The sequence below is a fragment of the Leptopilina boulardi genome, unplaced genomic scaffold (genome assembly GCF_019393585.1).
Source record: "Leptopilina boulardi isolate dan_hultmark-lab unplaced genomic scaffold, ZJU_Lbou_2.1 LbouV2_325, whole genome shotgun sequence".
Classification (NCBI taxonomy): domain Eukaryota; kingdom Metazoa; phylum Arthropoda; class Insecta; order Hymenoptera; family Figitidae; genus Leptopilina; species Leptopilina boulardi.
In genome coordinates, this window is record NW_026137891.1 from 3,558,563 (window position 1) to 3,576,938 (window position 18,376).

Below are 18,376 nucleotides of genomic sequence, written 5' to 3' on the forward strand. Positions count from 1 at the left end.
ATAAATATTTTTCTTTGATGTAAATAATTTTTTTTCAATGTAAAAATAAATATAAAGTAAACAAAAAAAATATATATATATATATATATATATATATATTAAAAGTAAAATCTATTTTGTGATTTAAAAAGGATATGTTAGAAAAATTTCATTGGGATTTTCTGCAGAAAGGGCAAAAATTCAAATCCGTGAGAGTTGGTGCGAGAGAAAAAGCGTAAAACTGAATGTGAAAGAAAATTTATTGAACGATACGAGAGAGAAAGAGAAAGAGAGAGAGAGAGAGAGAGAGAGAGAGAGAGAGAGAGAGAGAGAGAGAGAGAGAGAGAGAGAGAGAGAGAGAGAGAGAGAGAGGAGATGCATTGGTGCCTTTGCAAAACTATAACTCGATGTGTGAATTATTGCAAGTGAGGGTCTGTCATGTCGCGATGGTTTCGGTGAAAGGGGATGAGGTAAAAGTGCCGATAACTCTACAGACGAAGAAGATCGGCACGAAAGTTCATAAATTTATTTTCGTCGTTCATATCAACTCTCGTTAAACCCTACATATATATATTGTGAGAATAATGGGACTCTCTCTTTCTTTTTCTCACTAGAATTAAATACGCGTATCTCATTAAATTTTTACACATCATTACAAAAATTATTCATTGAAAAAAAGGCAAAAAAAAAAAAAAATAGTTTTTTACTATTAAAATATTCAGAAAAACATTGCAAATAATTTTAAACATTTTCTTTTTTTCTGACAATAAAAAATCAACTAAAAAAATTGGCTAAAAATTGTTGATTATTATTAAACAATTAAATTGAATTTTTTTTTTTGGTAGATTGATGAAAATTCTATATATGGAAATTGTATGACGCTATTGAAATTATATTTATGTTTGAGAGATGTTCGAGAGAACTTTATAATTGTATACGAAGAGTAATTGTTTACATTTACCTACGGGAACACAAAACTAAACCCGTATGGTAAATTCCTGTTCAGTTTTAAAAATCTCTCAATAAGTTATAAAAAAAAATTTTAATTTTTACAGAAGCCATTATTATTATTTATTACAAGTAAAAATTTATTTGTTACAAGTAAGTATTCATTTGTCATAAGCAAATATTTATTCGTTGCAAGTAAATATTTATTTGGTATAAGTAAATATTTATTTGAACAAGTAAACATTTATTTGGTTAAAAAAAATGTTTTAATTAAAAATTTATTTGTTAGAAGTAAACAATTATTTCTAACAAATAATTTTCGTTCGAACTAAATAAACTGTATTCGAATCAATAATTTCTATATATATATATATATATATTATAAAATAAATATACCGCTTAATTGACTCAGATTGATACAAATAAATTTATACTATTTCAAAGAAAGACAAACGAACAAATTTTTATTTTATTAACATCAAATAAAAATCTAGTCCGCGTGAAATGTTTTTTAATTTAAATGAATTCCCATATGTTATAATATGTTTTTTCAAATATTTATTTAATAATACGCAAAAGATAAATTAAGTCAATTAAAAAAGATAATAATTAATTAGATTAATTAAATCAAATATTTTCCAATATAGTAAAATAATAATAGAAAAAAAGATAATGGCAGTTTCATCCTTTATCTCGTTTTGTAAGAAAATAATCTTGCAAGGCAGTTGTTTGGAAAGACAAAACAAAAGAAGTCGTTAGAAGCTACTAAAAGTAAAGGAGATGAGCTTTCCTTTCGTATTTTGTAATAAAAGACGTACCAACACGGAATACACACGAAGTTCATTTTCAAGTATCAGACTTCTAATATTATAATTATTCTGCGCATCGTTTTACCAAAAACCATTTAGCATTGTATATATATATACATATACACTCTAAGTGAATATCAGTATATAGACTTTTCATGTGTAATTAAAAGGTTTCTGAAACATTGCTCCGCTTTTATAGAGAGGAAGGAATTTTTTTTTCAGTATATATATATATATATCCGCATTTCATTCCTCGAAGCATTCCGTTGAAATTTGCATTTCTACTTGTGAGAAAACGGCTTGCCATTATTGTGAATTAATTAAAAATTTCTTGATGCCTATATCTTCCACGTTTCAAGCTTTATCGCTTTTTTCATCTTAATTACGTCTATTATTGAGAGGGTCGAGCGATTTACACTCAAAGTCGCTATTTACCGAGATGATAATGGTTTTTTTTTAATATTGTTAAATTGTACTAATTTTTTTTTTTAAATTAATATTAGTAACAACTGCTTTTAATTGAAGCCCTCGTCAATTAATATTAATTATCATTTTTAATCATACTTTTAATTAAAAGTACATTCAATGGTAATTATTATTTTTATTAATCATGTAATTAATAATAGTTATTAACTAAATGACTGATTATTATTAATTATTATATCACGAATTCTGTCAAATTAAATGACAAATTCTTCGCAATTAAATCACGAATTCCACGAAATTAAATAAAGAATTCCGTCTAATTAGATTACGGATTCCGTGAAATTAAATCACGAATTTTGCAAAAATTATAGATCACTGATTTCGGCACATTAGATCACGGATTCTGCGTAACTAGGTCGCGGATTTCGCAAAATAGAATGACGAATTCTAACAAATTAATTCACGAATTCTATCAAATTAAATATCGAATTAAGCGAAATTAGATCACGAATTCTGCCAAATTTAATTACGATTTCGGCGAAACTAGGTTTGCAAATTTCGCGAAATTGAATGACGAATTAAGCGAAATTAGATCACTGATTCTGTGAAATTAAATAAATAATTTCGGCAAATTAGATCACGGATTCCGCGTAACTAGGTCGCGGATTTCGCGGAATAGGATTATGAATTCTGACAAATTCAATTACGAACTTTTTTAAACTAAATCACGAATTGAAAAACATTAGATGACGAATTCTGCGAAATAAGATCGCGGATTTCGCGGAATTGGATGACAAAATTAAGCAAAATTAGATTACGGATTTCGTAAAATTAGATAACAGATTTTGCGAAATTAGTTCACGGATACTGAAAAAAAATCACTGATTACGGAGAATTAGATCACAGATTTCACGTAACTAGGTCGCGGATTTCGCGGAATAAAATTACGAATTCTGACAAATTAAATTACCAACTCTTTCAAACTAAATCACGAATTGGGAAACATTAGATCACGAATTCTGCGAAATTAAATTACGATTTCCGCGAAACTAGATTTCAAAATTTCGCGAAATTGAATGGCGAATTAAGCGAAATTAGATCACTGATTCTGTAAAATTAAATGAATATTTTCGGCAAATTAGATCACGGATTCCGCGTAACTAGGTCGCTGATTTCGCGGAATAGGATTACGAATTCTGATAAATTAAATTACGAACTCTTTTAAACTAAATCACGAATTGAGAAACATTAGATCACGAATTCTGCGAAATAAGATCGCGGATTTCGCGGAATTGGATGACGAATTAAGCAAAATTAGATTACGGATTCTATCAAATTAAATAGCGAATTAAGCGAAATTAGATCATGAATTCTGCGAAATCACGGATTCCACGTAACAAGGTCGCGGATTTCGCGTAATATAATGACGAATTCCGCCAAATTAAATCACGAATTTAGATAAATTAAATAAAAAATTAGGTAAAATTAAATCACGAATTCCGTGAAACTAGGTCGCGAATTTCGCGAAATTGGATGACGAATTAAGCGAAATTAGATTACGGATTCCGTAAAATTAGATAACAGTTTTTATGAAATTAAATCACTGATTCTGTAAAATTAAATCACTGATTTTGGAGAATTAGATCACGGATTCCGCGTAACTAGGTCGCAAATTTCGCAGTATTGGTTGATGAATTTTGACAAATTAAATAACGAATTATTCCGCAGTAAATCACAAATTTCGCTAAATTAAATCACTAATTGGGAGAAAATTATATCACGAATTCTGCTAAATTAGATCGCGGATTCCGCGGAATTTGATCAAGGATTCTGTAAAATTAAGTCACTGATTTCGGAGAAATAGATCACGGATTTCACGTAACTAGGTCGCGGATTTCGCGGAATAAGATTACGAATTCTGACAAATTAAATCACGAACTCTTCCAAACTAAATGACGAATTGGGAAACATTAGATCACGAATTCTGCGAAATAAGATCGCGGATTTCGCGCAATTGGATGACGAATTAAGCAAAATTAGATTACGGATTCTATCAAATTAAATAGCGAATTAAGCGAAATTAGATCATGAATTCTGCGAAATCACGGATTCCACGTAACAAGGTCGCGGATTTCGCGTAATATAATGACGAATTCCGCCAAATTAAATCACGAATTTAGATAAATTAAATAAAAAATTAGGTAAAATTAAATCACGAATTCCGTGAAACTAGGTCGCGAATTTCGCGAAATTGGATGACGAATTAAGCGAAATTAGATTACGGATTCCGTAAAATTAGATAACAGTTTTTATGAAATTAAATCACTGATTCTGTAAAATTAAATCACTGATTTTGGAGAATTAGATCACGGATTCCGCGTAACTAGGTCGCAAATTTCGCAGTATTGGTTGATGAATTTTGACAAATTAAATAACGAATTATTCCGCAGTAAATCACAAATTTCGCTAAATTAAATCACTAATTGGGAGAAAATTATATCACGAATTCTGCTAAATTAGATCGCGGATTCCGCGGAATTTGATCAAGGATTCTGTAAAATTAAGTCACTGATTTCGGAGAAATAGATCACGGATTCCGCGTAACTAGGTCGCTAATTTCGCGGAATTGAATGAAGCATTCTGACAAATAAAATAACAAATTATTCCAAATTAAATAACAAATTTTGCTAAATTAAATCACGAATTCTGCGAAATTTGATCACGGATTCCGCGAAACTAAATCGCGGATTTCGTAAAATTACAATTTTTATTCAAAAATTCTAAAATCGATTGAAATCATAATAATTTTTATATCTAAAAATCAGACAGAATATATTAATTTTAGAATTTGAGTTTTCACTTCAATGTTGAAACAATAATTTAATCAATTTCTATAATCCAAACTATATAAAATTCCCCATCGACACGTTCAGCAAACCATCTTTAATGCAAAAAACGTTTTAACGTTATTTTAACAATAAAAATAAAAGTAGCTTTTCTTATAAAAATCTTGAATACAAAATGAGCAGATCAACTTTGCGCTTATAAAGTAAAAAATTTATTTGATTCAATTAAATTTTATATTTGTTTCAATTAAAGAAATTATTACATGTTTGATTCAATAATAAAAATTATTTGATACAAATAAATATTTACTATTTATAATAGTAACTATTTATTATTAATAACAGTAACCGAAAAAAATTGAATTTGAGTAATTTGAATAAAATAAATTTTTTTTTATGCGAAATAATAAAATACGAATTTCAGTATATTAATTTATTTCTATTAATTTGTTAATTTGTAGCAATTATAATTTATTTTGAAAATTATTTCATAATATATTATATATATATATATATATATAGGTAATAAATTCAAAAATAATATGCTTGCAAATATTATAATTTGCAATGCATAATTGAAGAAAATAATTATTAAACAATTTCATTTAATTTTAAAGCAATTTATGTTTTGGGTTGCATAAAACGAGAAATGAAAAGATGGTTTATAATTTAACTTTAAATATTTATAATCCATCGTCTTGACGAAAACGACTTTAAGTCATACGACATCAGAAGAAGACGAAGAAGAAGAAGAAGAAGAAGACATTTTCAAAGCCTAGTGAATATTTTAGGGAAATTCCTTAATTTTCAGTGCATTACGAAAATCCCAAAGATACGTTTGTGAGTTTCGGCGTAAGTGAATATTTTTGTCCGAATTTATATATTCGAAACGAGAGTAATGCATTTAAATTAGGGCATAATTTAACTTGGCATCAGAATAATAAAGGGTACGGTTGAAGGGGAGTCAAAATGCAGTTGGGGGGGGGGTACTGCATTAATAGAACGTTGTCTCGCTTTTGGAATTTCAACAATTTACATACAGAACTGTACCCTTTGGCTACACATAATCGAGCAAATCGTTGTAAATGCCTCAAGCAGCTTTTTAAGTGACAAAAAGCGTTTTAAAATATTTTCCCAACAAAATTTACATATGTATAAATCAAATTTTTCATTAAAAAAATTATTTAAAAATTCAGGTGTTTTATTAAAAATAATTAAAAAATGTTTTCAAAGAGAAACATTTTTATTATAAAAGATTGAAAATATTTTATAGAAAATATTGAGGTGAGGCTAATTTTCTGAATGGGAACCACGAATATAGTGGTTAACGCATCCAGTAGAAACAAGCGGTTTTGGTCAGCCAGTTGAGTAATAACTTTCGAGCAAACGCATAAAACTGAACGTACTCTACCAATAAATAATTTATAATACAGAGAAACAAATAAAATTTAATATCTGTTCGACAATATTTTTTAAAGCAAAATTAAAAGAATATTTATAATTATTTATAAATATACTTTTTATTTTTTATTACCTCATCATTAATGAGAATAAATTATTTCTCATTGTCAAATAATTTTTGTAAAAAATTTATTTTTTTCAATGTAAAAATTCGTGGAAAAATTATAGAATGATAACAAGTTGTATATAATGAATTAAAAAAAAAATTGTCAAATATAACCATGTTCTCTAACACGATTTAGGGAGATTATGGTAATGAAAACAGCCACATGAGGTTGCTTTGAGCTAACATTAATTACAAACATAAAACCCAACGTTGCTCGTTGTGGGAATACGAAGTGCCTTATTCTGTGCACCATAAAATCACAATGAACTTGCTTAGCACATCCTTAAAATAATAGTAGACGCTATTAAGTATTTTAAATATTTAAAACTCTGTCTAAAGTGATTTTTATTTCTTTATATCACATTTTTAAAAAAGTTTTCCCTTTTTAAAATTCAAAATTGAATGTTTCAAAAAATATTTTTATTGAATAAAATAAAAATAGTAATTTTCGAAAAAAAAATAGTGATAATTTTTTGCCGGATAATATTTTTAATAATTTAAAAAGTAAATAAATTTCCCTCTATATGGAAAGAAAATAATTTTAATGGAATTTGGGAATTTTGATACCTCAGGATTTCAAAACATGTGCGTCACGAATATACCACAACATGTTGGAAGATTACTTGCAAGCTTCATGTTGTCGAGCTCTATCCTAACATGACAAAGAGCAAGTATTTATGGCTTGAAAGTTTACTAGTTTTCCTTTCTATGTGTACCGGGTGCTCTTACTCAAGGATTTAAAAAAAAACCAAACAATTTGACATCTATAAAAAAATAACTACTCAATTTGTATCAACTCAATATGATAAATTACTTTCTTTCTCTCTCTCGAAAAAAAAATTTATTACTTTTTTTTGGAAAATGAAACTATGACAGTTTTCTATTGTTAGAAAAATATACTCTTAATTTTAAAGGGATGTGATCACATTTATAAGAGGGGGAAATTTTAGAATAGAAAAAAAATTAGAAAATAGAAAATTAGAGAAAATAAAAAATATTTTTTGTAGCATTATTTACATTGAAAATCGAGTGAAAATTTCTACTAATTTTTAATCATTTTTGGTCACTAAAACTTTAGTTAAAAAAAAATTACTAAAAACAAAAATTAATATTTTACTAAAAATTAGTGAAAAATATTACTAATTTTTTTTATACATTTTTCACTAAAACTTTAGTAACAAAAATATTACTAAATCAAATGGCAATATTTTACTAAAAATTAGTGAAAATTTCCACTAATTCTACTAATTTTTAATATTTTTTCACTAAAAATTTAGTAAAAAAAAATATTACTAAAAATGAAATAGTAATATTTAACTGAAAATTAATGAAAATTTTTACTAATTTTTATAAATTTTTTACTAAAACTAAAGAAAAATATTACTAAATCAAATGGCAATATTTTACTAAAAATTAGTGAAAATTTCCACTAATTTAAATTAGTGTACGAATTTTCACTAATTCTACTAATTTTTAATATTTTTTCACTAAAAATTTAGTAAAAAAAATGTTACTAAATGAAAAAGTAATATTTAACTGAAAATTTAATGAAAATTTCTACTAATTTTTACAAATTTTTTACTAAAACTAAAGAAAAATATTACTAAATCAGATAGTAATGTTTTACTAAAAATTAATGGAAATTTCCACTAATTTGAATTAGTGTACGAATTTTCACTAATTCTACTAATTTTTTATTATATTTAACTAAAAATTTAGTACAAAAAATATTACTTAATAAAAATAGTAATGTGTTACTGAAAATTAGTGAAAATTTCTACTAGTTTTTATACATTTTTCAATAAAACTAAAGAAAAATAAAGAACGAAAAATAACGAAAAAAAAAACAGTTTATACCCAGAGAAAAGATTTCTTTGATTTAAAGAAACCAATTTCTTTTACTTGTTTTCTTTCATACAAAGTAAAATTTTCATTGAAACAAAAAAAACTTCTTCGTTTCAAAGAAAATTTCTTTAATTTAAATAAATTTTCTTTGAATGAAAGAAATTTGTGCATTAAATCAAAGGAATTCTACTCTCTAAATCTGAATTAGTGAAAATGTTTACTATTTTGAATTAGTAACTTACTTTTTGCTTCTGAATTAGTTAAATTTTACTCATTGTTAGTAAAATTTTACTAATTCAGAAGCAAAAAGTGAGTCACTAATTCAAAATAGTAAACATTTTCACTAATTCAGATTTAGAGAGTAACATTGATATATTGATCAAAGAAACATTTATTTGAATTAAATAAAAAATTTCTGTGAAACAAAGATAATTTTTTTTTATCAAATATAATTTGTTTGAAACAAATAAATTTTCTTTGAAACTAAGACACTTTTTTTATTTCAAAGAAAGTTTTAGGGTCAAAGAAACATTTATTTGAATTAAGTAAAAAATTTCTTTGAAACGAAGATAATTTTTTTTTTAATCAAAGATAATTTGTTTGAAACAAATAAATTTTTTTTGTATCAAAGAAATATTTGTCAAAGAAATCTTTTTTCTGGGTGTAATGTTTGATTAAAACTTAGTGGAAATTTCTACTAATTTAAATCAGTTAACAAATTTCCATTACTTCTACTAATTTTTAATCATTTTCCACTAAAAATTTAGTAAAAAAAAACTATTACTAAATCAGATAGTAATATTTTACTAAAAATTAGTAAACTTTTTAATTAATTAATATTGGTGATAAATAATAATAATAATTGATAATTTAATCGCTCGCAGTTTTGTACACCTTTCATTAAATAAATATGTGCCTAATTATGATATAATACGTGTAACAATTATTATGAACGCGTAATATAAATCAGAGCAAAAGCCTCACGACGATGTTCTCAAATTTAGAGAATAATTCGCAGACGGATATTTGCGAATAATTATACTTGGGGGTTTCCCTACAGGATTAGGTATAACGTCCCTTGAGGTTCAGTGCCTATATTTGTGGAGGAGTTGAGCACAGAAGCGAGGCCACACATTACCGGAAGTGTTGAACCAGAAGGTTTCTAAACGTATAAATCACACACGATGAACGGCAACTGAGACCATCATCAATTATCATTTTCTCACACCAAAATTTCTCCACATTATCAAGAGAGAGAGAAATAATCTGTTTTACCAAAAAAAAAAAAAAAAAAAAAAAATAACAGAATTTTAAATAGACAAAATTTTTTAAAATAAATTTTTTGAAATGTAGATACTCCTAAAGTGTACATCCATGAATTTTACTTTATAAAAACAAAGTGATTTTAATTTTCCGAATCAATTTTTTTTTCTGTTTTTTTTTTCACGACCACCACATACCTTGTATAAATGCAAATTTCGCCGCAAGCTTTTGCGCAACCACGTTGCTTTTCTCTTTGCTTTATTCTCCAATGGAGCGCAACTGGAATTTTACGAGACCCCCTAGACTCACTATGGCTTTTTCCTGTGAATTAGCATGTTAGCCCTCAGACAATTGAATTTTCCTTTTTTAGTGTTTCTCCCCCAGCAAAACCGTTTATCGACCCCACTAAAAGTTGTACACACAGTTAAAACATCTTGCTTAAATTTCTTGCACACATCTCTCTCTCTCTCTCTCTCTCTCTCTCTCTCTCTCTCTCTCTCTCTCTCTCTCTCTCTCTCTCTCTCTCTCTCTCTCTCTCTCTCTCTCTCTCTCTCTCTCTCTCTCTCTCTCTCTCTCTCTCTCTCTCTCTCTCTCTCTCTCTCTCTCTCTCTCTCTCTCTCTCTCTCTCTCTCTCTCTCTCTCTCTCTCTCTCTCTCTCTCTCTCTCTCTCTCTCTCTCTCTCTCTCTCTCTCTCTCTCTCTCTCTCTCTCTTATTTAAAATTTACCGTCTGCGTTGAAAAATTAAACATTTTTTATTTATGGCAAATAAAATCCTATAATTATAAAAAACGTTTCATTTCTTTCAAAAATTTTGGAAACGATTAAATAAATTCTAAATATTAATTGTTAGAATTTTCATTTATAATAGAATTTTATTCCTAATTTTTATTTGTTTCAATTGTTATATTTTGCAGAATTTTTATATAACCGAAAATTCATTTTATAGAATTTTTATTTTTCCAAATTTTCATTAGCCAGAATTTTCATTAAACCGATTTTCTATATCAGAGAATTTTTATATAACCGAAAATTTACTTCACTGAATTTTTATTTATTCGAATTTTCATTCGCCAGAAATCGAATAAAAAAATACCGACACAGAAATCTACCTTACCGACTAATGGTAAACATTCCTAGGACTTCATCAAAATTTTTACCATAAGTCGGCAAGGTAGATTTCTGTGTCGGTATTTTTTATAATTTTTATTTTTAAAATTCTTTTTACCATCTAATATATCAGGGAAAGTGCTATATTTAAAAAATTTTCATTTAAAGTGTTTTTTTTTATTAAATTATAACGCAAAGTCAATAAAATAATAATAATAATAATATTAAATAAATAAATTGATTTTTAGAACTTATTCATGAGTTCTAAAACTTTTTTTCCCACTTTTTAATTAAAAAATACCCATTTAACATTTCATATTTGTTTCTTATAAAAATTAGTTTCTTTTTATTATGGTTGAAAATGAAAAAAATAAGTGAATTGTTATTTGAATCTAAAAATTTATCTTCGTAAATGACAATTTCAAGTCGACATCTGGAGCATTAAAAACAAAACGAATTCCATCGTAAATGTATATTTCGTCGCCGGCTGTACGGAGAGGATAAAAATATGGATGCAATTACATTTTTTTGTCAGTACCAAGTTCACAGAGAAGTTGATACAGTAAAACCAGTTCCCTCTCTCTTTCTCTCATTCTATCTATATATCTTTTCTATATATGTATATAAATATATATTGCAAGCTTGAATCTCTACATTGAGTATACGAGAAATATACATTCCCCTGTGTTTTATTCATCCAACAGTTTTTTTTTTTTTTTATTGAATTTCTCATCAATTTTTTCTCTCTTTTAGTATATATTTTACTTTTTTTTTTACGAAATGCATTATGAGCATATTGTTATTTATAACGATAAAAGAATCGAGGGTGCAGTTTATTATTTCTCTTTTGGCACGAATATCAAATCTCCACTATCACTTTCTTTTTCTAAATCCTTTTTAAAAATAAATAAATCTCTTTAAAATAAGTTTTGTTTTTCTCAAAGAGGAATGTTAAATTCAAATAAAAATTTTCTCAACATTTTTTTTTTTTTTTTTTTGTCATTCTATTCGCTGTTTTTTCGCAAGAATGTATACAAGAACTTAATGTGCGCGGAGTTATTAGTCCGAGCTGTTGGTTCTGTATAATAAATCATAGTCATCGAGTCTCATAAATCATTGTTATTCGTATATATTCAAGTTCAGTTTGGCAAGAGTCATTTAATATTATAGTGACACAGTGTGTAGCGTGTTGCCTCTCTGTTTGGATAATTAACGACAATAACCATATCGTTCGTTAATCAAATTTTCTAAATTGATATCTTGTTGTCGTAACAAAATGAAGAACCTTAAATGATTTTTCCCTGTTGTTTCAAAGAAAACTTTTCTAATAAATCTTTTGAAAATTTCTTTCTATACATTGTTATGCATAAATTTTTATACATTTCTATAAACATATAGTGAAAAAAAATTTATTTCATTCAAATAATCGGTTACGAAAGAAAAAAAATAAATTTTAAAAGAATTGTAGAGATTTTTTCAATGAGAAAAATGAGCCATTGTTTATAAAGCAGAAAAAGAAAGATTTGATTGAGCAAAATTAACTTTGATTGATTCAATCAAAAATTTGGTTGTTTCAAAGAAGATTTCTGAGTATATTTATTTGTATTAAACAATTTTTATTTCTATCAAATAATTTTTATTTCTATCAAATAATTTTTATTTGAATCAAATAAACTGTATTTAAACTAATAATTTCTGTATTTAAAACGAATAAAATTTAATTGGCTCAAATAAAAATTATTTGGTTCAAGGAAATATTTATTTTGATAAAACAATAATATATTAGCATAAATATAGAACAATCGATATTTATACCAACAAACAAATTTAAGAAAACAGTTTTAATACCTAAAGAACACAATACAAAATTTGGAATAATAATTAGAATATAGCAATTGTAATTATGAATAATTATTCGAGAATTTACATAACAAATTCTCATGCTTGATATAACATTGTAATAATAGTAATAATAATTCTAATGATTATTATTTTCAAAAAAAAAATTAAAAATTCAAATTAAAAATTCAAATTTAAATCACAATAAAATTGAAATATTTTCTAATTTTTTAGAACCACAGAAAGAAAAATTTTGATTCAAGAATTAGATTATTGCTGAAAAAACAGTTTTCTGACGAAATAGAAGAAATAAAGTGGTTTTTTCATAAAATAAAAAAAAATCTCAACCATGTTGATCCCATAACGCGTTTTTCTTTTCTAATGTTGTCGCATTTCTACGGGAATAATGGAGGCTCATATCTACCGTGTGCCATTTGGGTTGAGCCATATGTGACGTTCCATGAGGAAAGGGACCTTAGCTGCAATAGACGCATTTTCCAGAAAAGGTATTTAAAGTAGAGCGTCCCTGATTGGTTGAGACCCTCCATCGAAAATCAGCCCCACCACCTTACTACTACATCGTTCCTACAGCTCACGCTTACGACAAGTATACTAGTGTAGAAGTGGTGGGGATGGTTTCTGTAGTCCGTGCTGGAACGCGATTAACATGGTCATGATTAATGCTTTATAACAAAAAAACTAAATAGAAAAGTACAATTTTTAACTTTTGTATCTGAAAGAGCAACTCAAGATCTATCGACTGATATCAAAAACTCAATTTTCATTTTTTTGCAGCTAAGGTCCCTTTTTTCATGGAACGTCACATATTTTTTTTCAAAAAAAAAAAAGAAAACCACCCCTCATTCGCACCAACTTTTATTCTTCCTCGCTCTAAACTCCGTTAGTCTATTTCAGATATAATGTGTTGTGTTGTGTGTACAATAAACCAACAGCAGTTTTGCTCACAGTATAATAAACGTTCATGTATGCTCTCACTGTACATTAAGTACATTCTCTATTTATACAAATTTAGAAGCAGACCTACTTTTCAAGTGTCTCTCCTGGTCCACTAATTACAATTTTAATAAGAGAATAATTAGAAATAATGAAAAGATCTTAATTTCTTTTTTACATTAAAGAACAAAATATTCGTAATGCAAGAATTATTTTTCATTTTATCAAATTAGTTAATGCATTATTATAATTTTATTAAATTAGTAATTAATTAATTTAAATTAATAATTAATTCAATTAAATTGGTAAATTAATTAATTAATTACATTAAATTAGTAGATTAATTATACACTCAGAAAAAAAAATTGTTTGAAACAACGAAAACAATGCATTGACAGAAAAATATTTTATTTGCATTTATTTGAGACAAATAAAATTTATTTAAATGAAATAAAAATATATTAAAGCTTAATAACTTTTAATTTGTTTGAAATAAAAAAAATTTATTTAGCACAAATAAAATTTTATTCAGCGGAAATAAATTTTTATTTAAATTAAATAAAATTTATTTGATTTAAATATTTATTTGGCTCTGAGACAAATATTATATTATTTCTCTTTGTGTACAGTTAATCAAAGTTTTGGTTTAATCAACCATAAAGTTTATTTGATTCAATCAAATACTTTCTTCATTCGAAATTTTTATTTAAAATAAACTAAATGTTTATTTGGATTAAATAAATATTTATTTGAATCAAACAAATTTTGTTTAAAATAACCAAAGAATTGTGTTGATACAAAAAATTTGTATATTCGGTTCAAACATAATTTTTCCTTAGTATTAATTCAATTTAATTTATTAACTAACAAATGAATAATTAGAAAATAAATTACTAATTCGTACGATGCAGTCATTTTTTTTACCTAAATTATAAAAATAATAAATAAATTTAAAAATATAATAATTCTAATCCAATTTCATTTTGAAATATATTTCTCTAATATGGCAAATTAAACGTTTCTTATACTGCAAATGAGGTGAAGTTAATGCACCTCATTCATAGAAGCCAACTTTGAGAATATCACTTTATCGGGTCTTTTCCTTTTCCTACCGTTTGCGTATATAGAATAAGTTTTACAATTGAGTGCAAGATAAACCTTTCATTCTGAATAATAGTGACAGTCGTGTAATTCTAGATTTGAGTTTACGGGATCATAAAATTGGAAAAAGTCATAAAAAGCCTGAATCTAAAGTCTCATCTAAGGCTCCTCAACGTCTTGCATGTATTTTTAACCATAAAGACATGTTTTCTGTGACAGTTACATTATTATCAACATCAAAATGTATTAGTTTTTCAACGATTCTTTTTTTTACACCCATTTTTACTAGTGTCGTGTCAAATTCATTCTGAAAATTATTTTTTAAATCAATTTTTCAATTACAAAATTTTTTCAATGGATTTTTACATGAATAATTCGGATATTTTTTAGAGAGAGAAAGAGAGAGAAAGAGAATATTATAAATAGATAGACATAAATTCCTTAAAAGACATGCAGATCAAAAGATTCAATTTCCTATTACACAACTGCAGATGTAAAAGAAATGAAAAAAAAAAATAGAAAACTGGCTTCACATTCTCCGATTCTGCGGTATATTATTGGCATATTTTGCAGCAATGCAGTAAAAAATATAATATTGATAACCAAGTGATTATTATTCATTTTTAAAAATCTTTTGTGGCTTCTAAATATAATTTTTTTCATTTAAAACAAACTAAAGGAATTATAACCGAAATTAAATTATTATCACACCTATTAGCGTTTATTTGAGACAAATACAATTTATTTCAAGCAAATGAAACAAATTTTTAAGTTTTTTAAAATTTTATTTTATTTAAAAAAAAATTTTTTTAATATAAAAAATTACCGGCACAGAAATCTACCTTGCCGACTAATGATAATTTTTGAAAAATGAAAATACAATGAGTAACTGTCATAGAAATCTACCTTGCCGACTAATAATAAAACAGTTATTTTTTTTAAATGGAACCAGAAAAATTATCGACATAGAAATATACCTTGCCGACTGATAATAAAACAGTTATTTTTTTAAATGGAACCATAAAAATTATCGACATAGAAATATATCTTACCGACTGATGGTAATTTTTATTTTTCGAAAACTGTTTTACCATCAGCCGGTAAGGTAGATTTCTGTGTCGGTATTTTTCTATATTTTCTTTTTTCAAAATTTTACACTGTATAAAATTTAATTGACTTAAATAATATTTAATTGGCTCAAATATATTTTGCTGAGACAAAAATATGTTTTCTCTGGTTAAATGATGAAGCTGAAGCTGGCACCTACTTATTAGCACCCATTTAATTTTTGAAATATTCAAGTTGGTATTAAAACAAAAGAATATCATTTGTCAAAAATCTCAAACATAAAAAGGAATGTATATAATTCAAAGGTTATTCATTAGAAAACAAATGAATAACAAGAAAAAATATCAAAAATGAATTTAAATATTCTTTAAAAAAAAAAATGAAAATAATAACGACAACATTAAAATTTACAATAACAAATGATTCTTTTATTATATATTAATAAATGCATTTAGAAATAGGAAAAATATTATTACTTTTTTTAAAACAAGTAGAAGTTAAAGAAAAATAATTTAATTTTTAAAAGATTTTTAGCCAGTTGACTAAAAAAATATTGTAAACCGTTACATTTTATTCAAGGGAGAAATTGGAATTTTTTTTCCCCAATTATAGAAGAAAAATCTCTGAAATTTCGTCCAGAGTTCGAGTCCCGCGGTCGCAATTTTATTTTAGCTTCCTTGGGTCCCCAGTAGACTAAAAAAATATTGGGAACCGTTAAATTTTATTCAAGGGAGAAATTGGAATTTTTTTTCCCCAATTATGGAAGAAAAAACAATAATTTCGTCCAGAGTTCGAGTCCCGCGGTCGCAATTTTTTTTTTAGCTTCCTTGGGTCCCCAGTAGACTAAAAAAATGTTGGAAATATTTAAATTTTATTCAATGCAGAAATTGGAATTTTTTTTCCCCGATTATGAAAGAAAAAACTCTATAATTTCGTCCAGAGTTCGAGTCCCACGGTCGCAATTTTTTTTAGCTTTCTTGGGTCCCCAGTAGACTAAAAAAATATTGGAAACATTTAAATTTTATTCAAGGCAGAAATTGGAATTTTTTTTCCCCAATTATGGAAGAAAAATCTCTGTAATTTTGTCCAGAGTTCGAGTCCCGCGGTCGCAATTTTTTTTAGCTTTCTTGGGTCCCCAGTAGACTAAAAAAATGTTGGAAACATTTAAATTTTATTCAAGGCAGAAATTGGAATTATTTTTCCCCAATTATGGAAGAAAAATCTTTGTAATTTCGTCCAGAGTTCGAGTCCCGCGGTCGCAATTTTTTTTTAGCTTCCTTCGGTCCCCAGTAGACTAAAAAAATATTGGGAACCGTTAAATTTTATTCAAGGGAGAAATTGGAATTTTTTTCTCGAATTTTCAACGTTAAATCTTGGAAATTTCGTTTGGAATCTAAGTCTCGCGGTCACAATTTTTTTAAAACTTCTTTTATTCCCTAAAAGACTGAAAAAAAATTGGGAACTGTTAAATTTTATTGTCGAGAAAAATTAAAAATTTTTCGTAGAAGTTGAACGGAAAATCTTTTAAAAATTAAATTATTTTTCTTTAACTTCTACTTGTTTTAAAAAAAATAATAATATTTTTCCTATTTCTAAATGCATTTATTAATAAATAATAAAAGAATCATTTGTTATTGTAAATTTTAATGTTGTCGTTATTATTTTCTTTATTTATTTTAAAGAATATTTAAATTCATTTTTGATATTTTTTCTTGTTAGTCATTTGTTTTCTAATGAATAACCTTTGAATTATATACATTCCTTTTGATGTTTGAGATTTTTGACAAATGATATTCTTTTGTTTTAATACCAACTTGAATATTTCAAAAATTAAATGGGTGCTAATAAGTAGGTGCCAGCTTCAGCTTCATGGTTAAATGAACTATAAATAAAAGATAACAAAAAAACCCCATATAAATTCCCAAAGTTTTTTTTCTAAAGAAATTTTCTCTCATGTAAAGAAACACATTTTTCTGAATGAATCACGCAAAAGAATGTGAAAGCAAAATATAAAAAAAAATTGGAGAAAATAGCTTCTTTGAAATGCAAAATGTCCGAGTGCGAAATATCTTATTTCAAAGATATATATATATATATATATATATATATATATAATAAAATAAATAGACACTCAAAGGACATTGTGTCAGTATCAAAGAAAACTGACACAATGTCATGAAATAAAATATTCGTTTGATTTGGAAACGAATAAAAAAAAGAAAGCAAAAAAAAAAAAAAATGATGGGCGCCGTGACTAGGGAAGTATAAAAATAAAGTTGGAAAGGCAAGAAGTAAGTACTCCCCTTGACTTGGCCAATTATAAACTACCACGTGAGTCGTCGGTCAACCCCTCGAGAAAAAGACTCTCTCTCTCCCTAGCTATAGTATAAAGAAAGGATAGAGAAGGTGGATGGAAAAGCCGGAATTGCGGCTCTAAGTCTGTATAGCTCGTACCCGTCGCTTTCTTGTAATTGAATCGAAACTATTTGTCTCGCAAGGAACTTGGTCTAAACTCGATTTATCGCCGACAGAGCCCGTCAGGCTCGTCCGCACGCTTGAAAGCTGCGCTTCTACTCTTCTGAACAATCACCTTCCCTCCACTTTGCCTCTCATCACGAAAACAT